Source organism: Tamandua tetradactyla, chromosome 5 (assembly GCF_023851605.1).
Source record: "Tamandua tetradactyla isolate mTamTet1 chromosome 5, mTamTet1.pri, whole genome shotgun sequence".
NCBI classification, from domain to species: domain Eukaryota; kingdom Metazoa; phylum Chordata; class Mammalia; order Pilosa; family Myrmecophagidae; genus Tamandua; species Tamandua tetradactyla.
The window spans coordinates 185,733,780-185,753,186 of NC_135331.1; the positions used below are offsets into that span (position 1 = coordinate 185,733,780).

The 19,407-nt window shown below is 38.9% G+C and overlaps 1 protein-coding gene across 2 annotated transcripts in view; it reads left to right on the forward strand.

The window, feature by feature from the left end:
- NKAIN2 (sodium/potassium transporting ATPase interacting 2) overlaps nucleotides 1-19,407 on the forward strand; it is a 1,040,630-nt gene that overhangs the window by 785,131 nt on the left and 236,092 nt on the right. The gene's annotated exons all lie outside the window — the stretch shown is intronic.

The following is a 19,407-nucleotide window of genomic DNA, read 5'->3' on the forward strand; positions in this document are numbered from 1 at the left end:
ACACACCATACAATCTATCCATACTGTATAATCAGTGACTCTCAGTATAATCACAGAATTGTGCATTCATCACCACAGTTAATTTGAGAACATCTTCACGGCTCCAAAACAAAAAAATGCCATACCTCATACACCCTCCTATTATTGACACTTAGCATTGGTATAGTACCTTTTTTACGACTGATGATAGAACACTAAAATATCTCTGTGAAATATAGTCCATGGTTTGCATTAGTTGTGTTTTCTCGCATAGTTTGCATTAGTTGTATTTTTTCTCACATACCACTCAGTTATTAACACCTTGCAATGGAGACATGCATTTGTTTTAGTTTAGAGAACAAAATTTTTATATTTGTACTATTATGCGCAGCCATCATCCGCAGCAGGGTTCATTATGTTATACAGTCCCGTGTTTTTATCCTCTAACTTTCCTTCTAGTGACATACATGATCCTAAACTTCCCCTTTCACCACAATCACACCCATAATTCAGAGCCATTAATCACACTCACAATAGTGTACTACCATCACCTCTATCCATTTCCAAATCTTTCATCTTCCTTTCTCTTTCTTTTCTTTTACTTTGCATATGTATATATACCTATTGTACATGTTTATTTCCTTATTTACTGTCACTACAAGGTGCTACCGACTCCTAACATATTGTCCGTAACCCAGCCCTGGAATCAATCAGTTCTCCAAGGAGCCCTGGTTCCTTTTAGAAGAGAATCATACTTAGAAACTAGAATCTGCCCCAGCATGCTTATCGCTACTGGAATATCTTACCTCTAGCTCCAAGGATGACTTTGAGGAGCATAGATAGAAGAATCTGGGGATGTTAGTGGTAATGATCCCGAAGAGAGTGAAAAAGTGACTGTACTGAAGTTGTCATATGTTTTGGAACAAAGTCCTTGAGAAGGAAGGGGCTGTGAGCTCCAGAGCACACACAAGTGGAGGGTTGGCCTTTGATAGGACTGGGACATGGTATTCATTGTCGCAGAAAAAAGGAAGAAAAAAATGGCTTCAGAGGCAAATAGATTTTCATTTTTGTAGCAAATGAAAAAGTTTTTATTAGCTTTCTAGGTGTCAGTAATGAAGTATGAGACCAAGTCATTAGCTGAGAGTGAAGGAGAGAGGCTAACTAAGCGCTGTAGAGCATGAAAACTAATTTATTAAAGTAGAATTGAAGAACATCATGGAATGCCATTTTTGGATTTGTGGCCATGAATATAAAATGTGACCAGTTGGCACGGTCAGCATAGAGAGACACACAAAAAAATAGATTGACCTAGAATTGAGGTTTTGCCAGGTGACCATGATTTGAGAAGAAAGTGGTAAAAAGGAGTAAGAGCATTTATAAGTGTTTTAGCAGTGGGCCTTGGAATTAAATTAGATAAGGGGATTTAAAGGAAGAGAAAAAATGGTGTTAGTCTTATCAGCCTGTCGTCATAGGAAAAAATTCAGTTTTGTTTGGTGGCTATGAGTTCACTTATAAAATTTAGCTGAATACAGAAGATCTGAAATGGAGACGTGTGGGGAATTTGTAACTGGTTATTTCCTTTTCCTTTAGAGTCCACACAAACTGTGTAGACATTTTCTCCAAGTTTTTATCCCTTGGCTTTATCATTTGCCTCCTCCCTCATGTATCTCTTCCTTTCTGATATTCTTTTTTGTCTCATCACCTTTCCTTTCTACAAAATCTCAATATTTCAAGGCCATTGCTAAGATGGGCACACGAAAATTTCCTAAGCAACTAAACAAGCAAAAAAAAAAAAAAGATACAAATGCTTTAAAAATCACAGACTTCTTGCCAAAGTTTTTGTCGGGAAAATGCTGATATTAAGGTTGAGGATTGTGATGACCTTCTGTAAGGATCTAGAATGACAAGTTCAAGACTCACTAACAGCATCATTGTTTATCTTTTATCTGAAAACATTTTCTCTATCCCAATCAAGGTCATGTAAATAAAGCCAGTACAGTAAAAATAAAACCTCCTCTGCAGGAGGCTCCATTAACTTACCTGAAAACAAATTGATGAGGGGATGTGGTTTAATTTTTCACTGGTCAGAATCATTACTTTGTGAGACAAGTTTGGTCACCTTTGATGTGTCAGCTAAATGGCTGTTTCTAAAATTACCTTGGCCATTATTCATGAGAGTGGTAGTAATTACTCAATGGTTAATGAACTTGGTTTCCAGTTGATGACCATTAGAAACTGAAATGTGACCCATTGCACGCAGCATCCTGAACAAAGTTCCTTATTTGCCCACCCTTTGCTCAACCCCCAAACACTATTAGCAGCTCTGAAAAGAGAATTCTTTCTAAAGGGAAAATTATTTGACATGCAGAAGCTCTAATTCCAATTATCTACTAGTGATACTGCTAGTGCTATTCCCACACTTTCTTTGTGCTCTAAATCACACTTGTACTTTAAGGGATTTATTACAGCTACCTCTCTCAACTATATTGCCATGCCAATGAGGGTAGGGACTGTTTGCCTTAGATTCCCAGAGACTGGCAAATGCTGGGCACACAGAAATCATATAAATCCTAGTGGGTCAGGAAAGAACTTCTCTCAGAACCGAAGTGAGGGAAGTTGGAGCACACTTTCAGCTCATGTCCTTTTTAATCTAGTTATTTCCATCTTAAGCCAATTCTTTCTATACAACACCCAGGTTTACAGAGATTCACAGTATTTTAGATGTGAAAGAGGCATTGGAAAACATCTATTTTGGCATAGTCTTTTGTGAAAGGAAGAAAAGTGAATAAAAAAATGTGAAATGAATTTTCCAGTATTATGCCCTTAGTTGCAGTGAAGCCGCTGAATCAAATAGTTAGAGGGAAAAAAATCTTCTCAATGCCCAGTTGGCCAACAGAGGAAAATATGCTCTCAAAATCAGGGTCTAAGAGGTCAAGCAATTGGCTTGTTATAAATAAAGTAAAATAAAATCCCTCATTGCCCCATCTACAGAGCTAAGCCTGAGACGCCAGTGGTTTAAGTTTAGGCACAATATGTGGTCCCCAAACATATTTATGCAACCAGTAATTCATAACAATTTAAAAGAAATGTCACTCTGATGCCATTATTTGAACAATTTTATATTTCACTATCATTTGCTACAAATCACTTAAATAAAGAATGTTCATTGAAAGGCAAACCAAAGAATTTTATTTAAATAATCCAGTTCTCTTCACTCTTTGATTGAAAGACAGTTGGACAAAAACAAAAACTTCCTTCTGGAATTTTTTAAGGAAGCAAGAATGTCTATATGGTTCTTCCTTTGTGCTTTAAAATATTTAAGAACAAGTGGAGGAGAAATTTCAAAATCAGAATTCCTTTTGCAAAATGTTTTAAAATTCAGCAACCTCACAAGATTTCAGATTTGTTGTCAGAATTTGGGCTCATGATGATGTTACAGCAGATAAGAGGGCCAGAACTAAAATGCATTGAACATATATTATGTGCCAAACATGTAAGGGTTTTATATACTTATCTCATCTCTCAGAAATCCAATGAGGCATGTATTTTTTAAGCATTAGCCCCATTTCTCAGCCGTATTTTCATCCAAGAAGTAACATGGCCAGTGCCATACTGAAGGTCTTAATTCACATCCTTAGTCTGCCCAACTCCAAAGGTTGTATTTATGCTTGGTAAAAATAATTTAGATTCAGAAGCATTGCTTTTCTGCATTTGACGAGCTGAGTTGTAGGGGGTGGGGGGCATCTCTTGACAGGTGCTTCCTGAAATATTATTCCGTCAAATCACCAGAAAGTCATTTCCTCTTTATCACATACTTTTAATGGGCTAATATCATTTTCATGAGACTAAAGTATGCCCTTTTACAACAGAAAAATGGGAAGACAAGTGTCCTATTTTACGCCAATGACAAAATTGTACTCTCAAACACCAGGAGCAGTCCCCAGGGGCAGTTGGTCTTGGTATCTAGCTACAGACAGAAATAATGGTTCAACTCTAATTATGTCAAAGCTAAAATTATTGTCTTTGCTAACCTTCCTTCAAAATTCAATTGGTCAGTTCCAAATCACTCTATGGAGCCAGTGGATTCACTTTCTTTCCTGGGGGTCCATTTCACAGCTAACTCTTCTTGGCAGGCACACTGAGAATCCAGGCGGCTCTAGCTCAGATGTTTCTCAGAAACCCTGCTGCAGCTTTTCTGCTGCTGATGCGGGGTGCTGTTCTCACAGCGCCAAGCATTTTTAAGCCAAAACTATTACCGCTGCTTTCTCTGTTGCAAATGTGCAGTTTCCGTCACACATTTATGGAATCCCTTCCACCCTTCTGTATTTGAAAAAGGGCCCCACGGCCTGCTAGGGGTCTGACTGCAGACGTCTGTACAAGCTGGACAGGCCATTCTTCCATTGGAATCCAGAAGCTTCTCTTTAGGCTTCTTAACTAGAGTTCTCAAAATTTATTCCCCCTCCCCCACTTCCTGTTTGACAGAAAATTACCAATTCTCCCTCTGCCTCTGGCATTTAGTGAAACTATGATATCCTTGCAAGGACTGACTCAATGTGGGAACAGACAATAAAATTATTTAGAAAATCATGTTCCCTTTCTTCAAATCATGACTTTTACAACTCTGTATTGCTGCGACTCAATTATCTTTCATATATCAACCTCTTAACACCACCTCTGTCCCTCTTTGCATAATTGCTTTAACTACCCTATTTTTCCCCAATGCAAATGGACAGTCTTGATTTAATGGAAGGCAAATAAGGTAAAAGAGAAAAAATATATTAAAGCAGGTTAAAAAGTATTATACTTACATTAACAGGACAATGCTATCTCACCTACTTTCCAAATTATATAGATCAATCTGTTCTCACTAAATAAACAAAAATGATCTTCTATGCAGCTCCAGTCAAAAACTGCAAAAAGGAACTCTTTATCCAGGTTAAGTGAAGCAATGTACAAGCACGCCTCGGTGTTGTGTTAAACCACTAGCAAGCTACATATTGGAATCACATTCAGGTTGCCCCTTACTGAGTTGTGTAAGTGGTGCTGTTGGCTTGTATCAATAGAGAACAGTCATATAAAATGTCCTTCCAATTTCACCCTGTTATTTTATCCATTATATATCTTAGTTTCCAAGAGAGACATTAAAATCTGATAATAGCCAAACATTTTGTCTTATGAGGTATTAACCTGTTTCCTTTATTTTCTCTTAATGAGTCTGTGTAACTCTTCCAATTACCATTTTTACCCCAACTTGCAGGAAGCTCAGAGATCAGCCTGATGCTTACTCATTTTCTTTCTTTGGCAGCCCTCTTGATATTATCCCACACAGGTCGCCATCAGCCACCTCAGGTCCTTTAAGTCCAAGTACAGTATAATTAACATAAAATCGACCCACACAAAACCCCCTAAGTTAGGTGTTACATATGAGGAAACTGAAATTTAGAGAGGTGTCATGATTTGGTCAGTGCTGCTCCTAGGGGAAAGGCTGTGCTAAGAATCCAGCCTTCTGAGTCTGCAAAAGTGTTCCTTCTGCTCCACCAAGACTGTTTCCATTGTAAAACCAGCTAAATCCTCACAATCCACAAAACCTTAGCTACTTAACTTGTAGCTTGAAAAACATGACTGAGAAATGATTTTAAAAATATGTTTATCAATCCTTGAAAAATCTGTTCTTTTTCCTTTCCCCCTTATTTCAAAGCATTTTACACAATGCAAAACTCTCTAGGCCAGTGCACTAGTTAATAATCAGTGTAAATAAACACCAGAGCAAAGATCAGACATTGATTTCTCACATACATTATTGTACTAAATAATACGCAAATGATTCACATGTGACACTAATGTAGTTAAACTGTGATGGCTTTCCTCGTGCAATTGTAGATTGGCTCCAACAAACAAAGGTGAGACCAGTCACCTAGGGAGAAGAGCCCCTACTCCTTCATTCATCAAATGGCCCAACACGGAAGTTTGGTCTAACAATTGGGAATTTAATATTCAGAGTACAAAGAAGTAGATTTTTTTTTTTTTCTGAAGATACCTTGCCCTTTCCTAAGGGGGAAATAAAAAACACTCTGGATTACATTTGGCTTTATACATTTTATAACCCCACACTGAAAAGACCCAATTTTTCTCTTTTAAGGAAATCTTGCTTTTCCAATTGTGTCTCTGGACAAAGCCTCCTTTTTGTGTCAAATAGCTCTACTGATTAAGGAAAACAAAACAAAACAAACCCCCTCAAACCACTAACTGAATTTCTAAGAAATTCTATCACCCTGTAGACAATGCAGGACCAGACAGGGGAAAGAAAGAGGAGTTCGGTAGGCCTATCAATGACTTTTCCTACCTTGGGACTTTCTGCGGGATTCTGTGTAATCTGAGCTTTTTAATGTTTATTTTGCTTCCACTCTGAGATAACCTAGCTCTACTTGAGGTCAGACATGGGGCATAATTTATGATGCCTAACTGCTTTAAGAAAACTAGAAGCTTCCTGCGTTGTTCTTTTATGTATAGTTGGTTTAAGAAGAGATTTTTCTTATTAGAAAGGCTTTTCCCCTCTCTTTTATTAACAGTGTATCACGTTGACTCAATACTAGTAGATTTCTAAAGTGCTTTGTTTTGATGAAAAATGAAGGTGCTCTGATTTTAAATTATCAAAGAAATGTGAGTTTAAATATTAGTAATTACTTTAAATTTGCACATGACCTAGTAACCCATGTATAACATAATCTACACTGCATTGCCTTATAGATCAAACAAAAGAGACCATTTGTTATGCTTTGTGCTTCAAAATCCATTAACTCTTCTCTCTCAGGAGAACATAGTGGAAATCTAAACCTTTCTCTGTGCAGTTCTGATGTTAATGGGAGCTGGGGATGGGGCAGGGGGGGAAGCAACAGGTGTGAAGCTACTTACAGAAGGGCAAACATGATGCTTTTATTTCCTTGCATCAGTTCTCGGGTTTTCTTCTTGTTGATGATTTATGTGCAGTGTCCACTGTTCCCGCTAAGGTACTCTGACCACTATGGGAAATCCATAATCCAGACAAATGGGAGAACTCTGGATGAATAGGTGAATATAGGCTGGGCTTGCAGCAGCATTTATGGATTCCAAATTAGTCATCTCCTCACCTCTGGACTCCTTTCTACTCCACTTTTTTTTTTTTTTTTTTTTGCCTTCACTGGCTTCCCTGTCCCTTTAAGGAGGCTAGCCTTCTAACTTTCTAAATCTCACCTCCAGGAGCGGTTGACTTTAATTGTAATTCCAGTGACAAATTAACTCTCCCAGATATTTGCATTTTTATTCCTTTAAACCCTATGTGTAGAATGAAAAACTCGGTCTCCTGTTCAAAATACCACAAGAAATGGTGGGCAGAGAGGAGAGAGAACCTTCTCTTGGCCTCAAAAATTAATTGAAGCCTTAGATTGGCTGACCAAGCACATGGGTTTGCTTAGTTATTTAAGATATTGGAGGGAAACTGACTTTTAGAAGTCAGTGTATGCCAGGGATAAATCTCTTTCCCTGTTTACTCCTCCTAATTTCAATAATTTTTTATTGAACTGGTTTGAATCTTGAAGTATCAGGGTGGGGTGGAGGATGTGTAAGTACAGCAATGACCAGTACAGATTCACTCTACTCTGCCTTCATAGTATAAAATCCTCTGCAGAAAAGAATAAACAATGAGAAACATGATAAATGATATGCTAAAGAACATATAGCAGAACTTCTAACCTAGTTTTGAGGGGTCATAAGAGGTGTCCCACATAAGAGATTAAGATGACTCTTAGTTCCCAGCCCTTGGGCTGACCTTGTGAGATTATCCTCTGCTGAGTCTCTCCTACCCACTCCCCAGCATAGTGCCCCTGCTATAATGGTCCTTAGCATGGCTCAATCATATCCCAACTTTCCATCCCTCAGAGGTAAGCAGAATGACATGATTCTCTCGTTGGCCAATACAATGTGATCGGAAATGATGTGCATCCCCCTAGGCAGATGCTTTAGTAACCGGTAAATGCTTTGTCATGTTCTTCCCTCAGCCATACTCCAGGAAGTAGATGCAAGTCCTGGATCATCCTGTGTTCTAGAGTGTGGGCAATTACAACTTGGTAATTGTTGTAGCCTATGATGTTGTAGCCCAGCTAGCCTATGATGCAAATGTAACATGAATTAGAAATAAACCTTGATTGCCTTAAGCCATCTAGATAATAGGGATGTTTGTTACAAAGCATAACCTAAGCTAACCGAACTGAGCCATCTGCCCACACTTCAATTTGTGCTGTTTCGAGTCCTCCAGCACAGCATTATCATCCACTGAAGGACCGGCTGGTCAGATGAGAGACCTTAATCACTGCGTATAATATTATAAAAGTAGCTTTTGAGTATTGAGCTATTTATTGGCAAGAAGTATAACATTATGATTAAAAGCATGCACTCTTAGCTAGTCTGAATTTGAGCAATGGCTCTGCCACTTATAAGCTTAGCTGTTTGCCTAGATAGAGTTATTTAATTTCTCTTTGTCTCAGTTTCCTCGTGCATTTATTATAAGGATGAAGTAGTATTACTGCCTGGCACATGAGAAGCCCTGTATAAGAATTAACTATCATTGTCATATTACTAAATTCTATATGGAAAAAATCCATCTGCCTAGTTTGGTGTGAAATACAGTGATTTTTGTTGCTTACCCCACAGTATTACAGAGGATGAATTGGAGTCATCTACTTTGAACATTGTTCTTTGTCTAAATCAAGAACTGAAAAACGACGAAGGGCATGTCAGGTCATGCCAAGGTCATTTGAACTCTCCCACATCCTAAGTGTGTCTCTGCTTCCTGGAAGATACTTAAGAATGAGGTGATTTAGGCATCAGGCCTTCTGGCCAGGCCCCGGGATCTTCTAGACCTTGAGGGGAAAGGGAAGCAAAAATTTCTGGGCAGGTCTCCTAGAAACAGAGGCTATGTCCTCAGGGGTTCTCACTTTCTTGCTTCGAGGTACAGAGCACCAGGGATCCAGCAGAGTCATCTGGAGATGCGTCTGGAGCAATCCTTGATGTTGCCCTAGGAGACCTTGGATCCCAGCTGCCTACAATATAAAAAGCCATTTGGGATCCAAATCTGTCATCAAAATACTCGGTAATAACCACTTTCCCTCAAACAGTTTAGCCAGCATATCAATACAGCATACATAAATATCCCATCATCTCTGTCCTGTGACATTTGTGATCTCATGTTCTATACAGTCAGATATTATGTTAAACCTGGCCAATTTTACATTTAGGTGGCACTGTGAACTGTCATAGCATTGGACACAATGGTGAGAGTAAATTGCAGTCTGGTCTGTGGGGGTAAAATATTTTTAAAAGCATCACATTTGTTTTGATTGCTTAGCTTGCTCTCTCTCTCTCTCTCTTTCTCTCTCTCTCTCTCTTTCTCTCTCTCCCCTTCTCTCCCTCTCTCTCTCTCTCTCACTGTGAACACATTCCCTACATAACAAGGCTCAAAGAAAGGAAGATCAAAATGTACAGAGTTGGAGTGTTTTGTAGATTTTTCTAACTAGTGAAAAAAAGGTAGTAGATTCACCCTGCATCCTGGGACAGGTGGGAGACAGTTGTTCTTGTAATTCAATTGCCTTATTTTAATGGTAAATATATCCTAAAAGAAACAAACCTTATATTGTTTTCCGCTCAAATAGGCCACATTTCTAAAATATACTGGGATGCCTCATTTGCAATATGGATTCTTGGCAGCGGGAAGACCCCCATGCGCAGCCTTCAGCTCTCTTAATATAAGACAGTCAACAAATGCATGGCCATGCATTCTTCACCTCAGAAGTCAAGGCAATGCGGGTGGTGGCTTGCATTCAGGGGAACCAACTCCAGTGAGGAAATATCTCATATTTTATCTCTGTGCTGTTTCAGCATCTGCTAAGGTGCAGAAGTTTGCCATTAAGTTTCAGGTCCTTGGGCTCCTGTACCTTTAGTTTTCTGAAAGCTCAGCTTATAGTCATGTAAATGTGTAGTGACTTTTCAAGTTACTTCTGACAGCTTAACAATCAACATAAGTTCCTTTAAATTTCAGCACTTGGAAATTCACAATATATTGCGGAATGGATGCTGAAAATGCTAAGTCATCAGAAAGAGGAATTTCTCATTGTACAAAGGGTAAAAAGTTGTTTTTTCTTTTTCATTCATGCTAGTGCCATTGAGACACCATCTCATTCGACTAAAATATTCCCCAGTATCTTCACACCCTTTTAGATCAAAAGTTTCAGCCTACAACAGCTAAGGCACACATGAAGCTGATTTTTATGATGTTTTAGTTTGATTCAAAGAGAAGTAAATAAATGAAATAGTGTTAAATATTGCAAGCCTCATTTGACTAGACCTCTTGTTTTTACCCTTTTTGGTCCCAGGAACTCTTTATTAAAAATTGTTGAGGACCTCTAAGAGCTTTAGTTTATGTGGGGTATACCTATTGATTACCAAATTAGAAATTAACACAGAGATTTTTGAAAATGTATGTATCAATTCATTTAAAAAGAACATAAACACATTGGAGGTTAATATAAGCAATATATTTTCATGAAAAGTAATGCTTTTTCAAAACAGAAAACATTCTGTGACACTGTTATACCTTTGGCAAATCTCTTTAATGTCTGATTTAATAAAAGTTAGCTGGGTTTTCATATCTGTTTCTGCATTCAATCTGTTGAAATGTCATGCTTCATGTAAGTTCTAGAACACTCCACTGAACTCTCAGGAAAGAAAAAAAGGTCAGTAAAGTCTAATTATTACTATGAACACAGGTTTCCAGAAAGAATCCTTGGACTATACTTTAAGAACCAATTTGAGAAGCATCAGACTATTTACAGATTTCCAAAAAGATTTGAAGCCCTGGAAAATTAGTGAGCATGAGTATTGTATTGATTAGTGATAATCTGAGTCCTAAAATAATAGTAGCACTAATCAAGCCCTTTCATACATTCATTTCAGGTTAATATTTCTATTTTCAAAAAATATTTTTTCTGCTAACATTTTCACCTCACTGAACCTCCTGTCAGATTTACAATTCCTCTCTGGCTCCTACCATCTTCTTCCCCTTTTCAGGACAAGCCTCGCATTCCTCTATGCCCACGGTATCTCTTATAATTCAATGAAAGCATAGCCGGTGTGCTTATAATAAACAAAAAAGCCTCAAAATAGCAACACGTGAAGCTTCTTCAAGACTGATTCTATTCTTTAAGCATATGTAAAGCAAACGAGAATCATATATTTTCATTCCAGTTACTATTTGCCCCCCCCCCCCCCCAGTTTTCTCAGACTAAGCTTTATTGTTTTTCAAACTGTATAAACTTTTTGACATTTCAATACCCAAATTTCAACAGGCTCTGAAAATGCCCCCATATTTCCCATTTGTGCCTTAGAGCATGAGCAAGAATCTGGGATTAGGAGTTGAGGAAGGGGTGCCACTCAGTTCAGAGAAGGTCTCAGAAGGTACTAGAGCTTCCACAGCCAAGGTTTGGAAATTCAGTTTTGCATGTCTGGAAATTTGACCCTCTGAGTGCAAGCAGAATTGTCCAGGTTTATTGTAGTTTCATGCTAACCTCCCCAAAGAGATTGCACATAAACCAGAATGCCAATGCATTTACATTTTACTGAGGTTACACTTAACTTCCAAAGAGAACTCAATACTTGCATTAACTACTTGGTACAATCTCTTACCTTAAAACAGTCTATAGAGAAAGCCAAAATATAATCAAAAGCAAAGAAAATCAGTGGAAAAGGCTAAATGGGTGTTTTATCAAGCTGCTGTAACTTGATGCATCTATTGCCATTCTAAAAAGTTAAAGTTATTGTATCTCAATAGGCAATTAAGACCTAGTTTTCCCTGGATGGTGGTAGACACTTAATCTCCCTCTATTTAGCTCACTTTCCCCTTTATTCTGTATGACATCACTTAGAGTTTCCTGAATTCATAATGCTGTTTCAGTGCCTAACTGATTGCAAAAGCTGTTGTTGGTGAATAAGGGGACAGCTTAAGAAGATATCTGAGGTGGATGAGACAGAAAATCCTTCTAACAGTGACTGGATAGAGGGTTTCTATGGGGTCATACCAAAAGCTTGATTCCATAGGATAAACACTTGCAGAAGGCGGGGAGTATCCCTTCACATATTTTACCCAATCTTAAATACTTTTACTTTCATTCATGAGAGGCTCTCTCTCTCTCACATTCTTCATGATAAGTTTTTTAAACCCACTAATTTCAGCGATAAAATGTATTTTCTCTGCTAGACAGTAGGGCATTGAGTTGTAATCAAGATATGAATAATTGTAAGTTTCTGGAAGGTGACTCTCTGATTAAATGTTAACTATGCTGGAGTTGATCCCAACTGTCCCCTTAGTGAAAACTCTAACTAGCATATACACAGCATTAATCCGCCTGTATTCAAGTATGTCTCATTCGATGATAAATATGTCAGCCCAGCCTAAGTGTTACCTCCCCCTAAAAGCATTTTCTTATCCTTCATTCAGCCCCACCTGCCTCCAATGCCAAGTCTGGAAGGGACTCAGGTCCCCTTCCTGGAAAAAAAAAATGGCGTTAACTTTGTTAGTGTTTCCCACTCTGTGTGGTAATTTTTATTTTGTTATTATTGACTCTGTCTCTCCTGATTGGGAGTCGTGACATCTTATTCCACCGTGTGTCCCCCTGTAAATGGCATGTTGTAGTGGAGCAGAGATTGCATGAATCAGTCGGTGACTTGCTCTGTGGCCACACTTTAGACCCATGAATCCTCTTTCCTCCTGTTGACACACTATTTCCTCAAATACATTAAGACAATTGATTTGCTGACACCATTCTTCACTAAAATGTTTTCCACTGCAGGATATTAGTTGGCATTAAGCAATAAAAGATTTTGATGGTCAAAAAAGCTTGAAATGCTGAGTGAAAGTTTTAAAAGACTATTTTCTTCAAGACTTCCTAACATTTTAATATGCTAATATGGATTTTAAATGGAAAAGAACTAGACTTGGGGACATTCCTAGGGACATATAATTGAATGTAAAGAAAGCCACAAAAAAATAATCTTCTGAGTATTATTTGCTTTGTGATGTTCCATAAAAGGAAAACAAATGAAAGAGGGAGAGAGAGAGAGAACAAGGGAGGGAGAGAGGAAGGGAGGAAGGAAGGAAAGAAGGAAGGAGGGAAGGAGGAAAAGAAGGAAGGAGGGAAGGAGGGAAGGAGAGAAGGAGGGAAGGAAGTTCTCATGATCAAGTATTTCCCAGTTACCAGTGCAACAGATTTTCTGACTGTGAACTTACTCTTTTGACTTTATTACAAACCACATTCACTCCACCTGTTCTTTAAATTCTTCAATATCTTTAGGCCACTGGCCTCTTAACATTCTCCCAATCTCCATCGGCTGTCTTCTTGGGTCTAGGACTCCAGTCCCACTTGAATAAATCTTGACGATACCCTAAATTCCTATACCTTCCCGTCTGTAATCACATCTGTATTGTAAAACCCAGTAACCCTAGAAGAAACCAAGTTCTTTCTCCCTCCTGCCCCAGCACCTGAGTACTGCAGAGAGAGTGGGACACAGAACAGACTGCTGTCACTCTGAATTCATGATCACCAATCAAATGGGCACTCAACACCGTGGAGCAATCTTATCCTTTCACTCTCCATTTTCTTCAATGACTTCTCAAACATCCAATTTCCAATTTCCAACTTCTGATCTCTTACATCTCTGTTCATCACATTTATCAAAATTTGTACTTGTGTATCTGTTCCTATCATTATTTAATAGTTCTCTGTCTCCCTACCCAAAATGTGAGCTCAGGGTAGGGGCCATGTCTGTTCTGATACACCATTTCAATCATTTAGCTTTGTCATGATGATACTGAAAAACAATCAACCACAAAATCTCAGCGATATGCAGTGTTCTAGTTTGCCAGCTGCCAGAATGTAATATACCATAAACAGAATGGCTTTTAAAAGGGGAAATTGATTAAATTGCTGGTTTATAGTTCTAAGGCTGTGGAAAAGTCCGAATTAAAGCAAGTATATAAGAATGTCCAAGTTAAGGCACCAACAAGAGGTTACCTTCAGTCAAGAAAGGCCGATGAAGTTCAGGGTTTCTCTCAATTGGAAAGGCACATGGCGAACATGGTGACATCTGCTAGCTTTCTCTCCAGGCTTCTTGTTTCATGAAGCTCTCCCAGGGGCATTTTCCTTCTTCATGTCCAAAGGTCTGTGGCTGTGTGGGCTGTTGTGGTTTTTGTGGTTCTCTTGTGGCTCTGCTGCTCTTTCCAAAATGTTTCCTCTTTTAAAGGATTCTAGTAAACTAATTAAGACCCACCTGGAATGGGTGGAGTCACATCTCCATGGAGATAATCTAATCAAGTTTTCAGCCTATGGTTGGATAGGGATTAAAACAAATGGCTGCCTCTCCATGATGGATTAGAATTAAAACAGGGTTTTTCTAAGGCACATAATCCTCTCAAACTGGCACATACAACAACAAGCACTTTTTACCTTTCTGGACTGGTAGCAGCAGGGCTCTGCCGATCTTGTGGGGAGCTCACAGTCTGTTGGTTGGCAAGTGTTGGCTCTAGCTATGGGGACCACAAATTTTCTGTAATAGCCAGAAAGCAAATACTTTTAGCTTCGCCACCATTTTATTCTGTCAGATATTCCCTGTTTTGTTTTTTTTTTTAACTCTTTTTAAAAATGCAAAAGCATTTTTAACCTCCAGTCCATACAGAATTAAGCCATGGACTGGATTTGAGCCAGGGGCAATAATTTGCCAATCCCTGATCTAGACTGTATTTAGCCTGGAGCCCTGCTTTCGTCTATGGATCCAGGTGAGTTTGGCTGTTCACTGCAGGTGGAGCGCTGGTCTGTTTCCGACATTTCATTCTGGGCTGGGGAGTGCCCTTCCCATGGCAATGGCAGACCAGAAGGAAACAAATAAAAACACACAGTGCCTCGTACAGGCTAGACTTGTCACTGGCTCACTGAGATTTCAGCCCATTATTTTTGCTGGAACAAGTCATTTGGCTGAGCCCAAAGTCTAGATATGGGGAGATTCACTCTCCCTCTAGGAGGGACAGAAAGACACATAGCACTGGGTGTGGTAAGGAATTGGGACCAATAATTCAATCTCCTATGTCATCATAGAGTAAATATTTAGACTAGTGTCAGATAAATAATTGGTCCCTAATATTTTATTTAACAAATGAAGCAATAAGTTTCATAATCACTACAAAATTAACAATGTGTAACAGAGAATATATACTCTGTGTTCCAGGAGCCAGGCTAAAGACTTTACATATTTTTCAATCCTTGACTTTAGCCATTTGGGAGTGCTAATATTATTTCCATTTACAGATGAGAAAACTGTGCATTATAGAAATTAAGTAATATTTGGGGGGGCCAATGAGTAATAAGTTAGGCTTCTCTCAATCTCCAAAATCTGGGTTCGATTTATTCTAATCTTTGATGTACTAAATTTACCATTTTCAACACATGTCAGTTCCATCATTTCTAGTTGGCCCTCATGAAATCAGTCAGTATAGTTCATTATCAATGCAGGATGGTCATCTAGTGGTGAAAGAGGGATTTTATAGGCTCTTCAGTAAAGAAAAAGTCAACTAAGAAGGGAGAGAAAGGGAGATAAGGTGTTTTGTTTAGCTTTCCTTTCTGATATTATTGCTGGAAATGTATTAAGACAAAAAAAGAGAAACTGCCTAGAAAATCCTTTTAAATTAAACCAATAAATATTTAAGCATTTTTAAAAGGATGAATTAACACCCAGCATTCATTATTTCTGACCACAAGCTCTTCATCTGTTATCTCTCCCATTTCCTAGCATCTACACTATTTCCCATTTTGGTTTCACTCCCATCTCCATCAAGTCTGGAATCCTGGCTTAATCTTGTCATACTGTCCTTACTTGCAGTCTGTTTGCTCATCCATGCCAGTCCTACCCATGCCACCGGGCATGGCAAAAATGGTTAGAGAATTTCAGTAAACCATATCTGTGACCACAGATAATTTATATAAATATTCTTGCCAGCTCTTAATGCTGCTTTTCAATCTTTTACTTCTTTTATCATTGATTCTTTCTAACACTCCCTATTGTTCTGAACTCTGTATTGCTCAGCCCCCAATTCCATCACAACAATTCCACTTTTAGGGGAACTTCACCCCTAATTTACTGAGGTAGATACCATGTGTTGCCAACCACACTGATTTCTTTCTACTTAAAAATCAGAATAAAGTTTCTGAAACTTTATTTTGTCTCTTGGAAAAACTCCTCCCCTTTTTCTTGTCAAAATAAAATGTGCCCTTCCTTCCATCTTCTGTTCACCTCCTCCTGATGTTTATCTGATATGACTTCCTCTCCAGCCCTACCACTTTACCTCAACTATCCATTTTTCTTACTTTACAATCTTTCTGTCTTTTGGCTCCTTTCCTTCTGCTTGTAAACACAGAGATGCATAATTGACCTAGAACAAAACAGTTATCAATCTCATAAGTGTCAGGATGTGCATGTAGGTCTCTGCTCTAGTTTGCTAGCTGCCAGAATGCAACACACCAGAGACAGATTGGCTTCTAATAAAAGGGGATTTATTTCATTAGTTCTTCAGGGGAGACTCAGCTAACTTTCAACTGAGGCTCTTTCTTACATGGGAAGGCACAGGGTGATCTCTGCTGGCCTTCTCTCCAGGCCTCTGGGTTCCAACAACTTTCCCTGGGGTGATTTCTTTCTGCATCTCCAAGGGCCTGGGCTGGGCTACGAGTGCTGAGATGAGGTATGCTGAGCTGCTTGGGCTGTGCTACCTTAAGCTCTCTCATTTAAGCACCAGCTAATTAAATCAAACATCATTCATTGCAACAGGCACTCCTCCTAGCCGACTGCAGATGTAATGAGCAACATATGAGGTTCATGTGCCATTGGCTCATGTCCACAGCAATAGATCTAGGCACATTCACCTGGCCAAGTTGACAACTGAATCTAACTACTACAGTCTCCTTGTTTTAGCAGCTTCCCCAGATACCCGTCCCAGGAATGTTTTCTCAGCCCACTCCCCGGGTAGACTCCTGTATGGGCCAGTGGGAAGCACGGCCATTGCCAGTTGAGGACCGCAGCAACAGGGTGGGCTCTGCCCCTAGCTGTGGAGACACTGAGACTGGAAACTGAGAGTAGCCGAGGAGGAGGCTCACTCACGTGATGATGCTCCAAATCAATTAATTCCATAAAGGTATTTGATACGATTTTATACTCAATTTCTGCAAATAGCTCTTTTAAACTATGAATAGAAAATAAGTATTAACACCATAGTTACTAGAACAAATAGACACAAATATGTGGAAAAATACATGTGTTTTCACTGCTACTTAATGTTATTTATATGTTCTGGTTCCAGCTGTGATTTCCCTTTAGCATTTCCTGTTGGGGTTAATTGGGTCATCCAAACACACCTCAAGCTAGAAGACCAGGAAGTCTTACTTAATTATTTTTACCTTATTCCATGCAGCACAGCTGTCAGTTTCTCTCCTGACTTTCTCACAACTCACTTTCCTCTTCTGCTTTTTTGAACTGATCTCTGTGGTCCACTCTTGAGTGCTTTTCCTGCCTCTAGAGTTATCTCTATCGAATTATTACTTTAAATTCTTGGCAATTGTATCTTCTAAAGTGCAAACTTGCTCATATTTTCTTCCTGATTTTGATCTTTTTATAGCTTTGTATTTAAAAATTAAGATACATTTTAAGTCAGAGCAACCCAGCACTACCCGCTCTCAGATCTGAAACTGAGACTGGGATAATATGTCAAGTAGATTATAATTAACATATACTATATGCACAGCATAGCATGTGATATACAGATGGTGCTCCACAAATGTTAAATTCTCCATCTAGGTAAAATTCTTCACTCAAATCCTTCTGACAGAGCAACTAATTTTATTCAGCATCAGGCTGGGTGGAAAAGCCACTTGTGTATTCCAGTTTGGATTACAAAGGGGAAAAGGTGTATTTGCTCTGCTTGCAGAGGCTTTTCCACTCATGTTCAGTTAAAGCAACAAAAGGTAGATATAACCAGCCGTGGGCCCTTCAGCTTGGGTAGAAATTGGAAAACCTCCATGCAGTGGCGTGAACAATCTTAGGCATCAGGGCTTTTTTTTTTTTTTTTTTTAAAGTGGCCTAAAAGCAAGTAGCTGACAGACTAGAGGCGATGCATAGTGAGAGGCGCTTCAGGGCAGCTGTTTCCTATCTGGAGGGCACTTTGGAAGTACTTTTGAGGTTCTTCAAATATTTAATTAGAATTTCATGGAGCTGAAGCTTTATGCGAGGAGGTTTAACTCTTTGGTGTCCTGCTTAAATTTTTACTGAAAACAAAATGTTCTACTAAAACAATAAGTGGGTTGAAAATATTGGTGAGAAGATAGAAAATCTATAGGCTTTGGAATTTGGCAGACCTGGGGTTAGTTCCAAGCTCCAACTCTAAGTGCCATCTACTTAACCTCTCTATACCTGACTTTCCTCATCTATAAGATTTGTCAAATCTCATGGGATTGGTGTAGCGACTAAATGTTCTAAAGTATACAGAATGCCTTAGTACATTGCAAAGGGTGGATTAATGCTAGGCTTTTCACTACTCAACCTGTCATTGAAAAACAAACTGAGTTACAAATTCATTCAGAAAATCTCTCAAAGGCAGAGGAATTAAGAGTTCTGTGAACACCATAATTTTGGAGTACCTCAATACCAGGCTATAAAAATCTGCCTTACCATGGGATCAACAATTCTATCCTGACCAAAAGGGGGGAAAGAAGTATAACAAATAAAGTATCAGTGGCTGAGAAAGTTGAACTCGAGTTGAGAGGCTACTCTGGAGGTCACACTTACACAAGCTTCAGTTAGACTTTGCTACCTATCATAACTTGCCAAACCCCAATCAAAACCATCCCTGCTAGTCCTAAAGAACACCTAGGGCAATATATAAGATTCTACAAAGGTTCCATGCACTAGGGTAACTTTCCAGAATCCTGCAACTGTCAGATGGGTCCCTGGACCAGATTAGTCCTGAATGCTAGAGGGTCCCTCTAGAGCATCAGCTAGTTCCATCTCCCTACCCCATATTACTGACAGCCCTTTCCAACATGAAAAAGTTAGAATAGGCATAGCCCAAATACCCCTAAAGAGTGGGATAGAAAGATCAAAGGTGATGGTGGAGTTACAGAAAAGGTAGAGTTTAACAACGAATATGATTCCTGAATCACTAAATTGATAGCTTTTTTAGTCTCCCGTATCTCAGAGCAGCTAAAAGTAAAAACCTAAAATTGTGGAATTGTAACCCATACCAAACTCTGAAATCTTTTCTACAACTAATTGTTGAGCTATGCTTTGAAATGTATTGCTGTTTTTGTA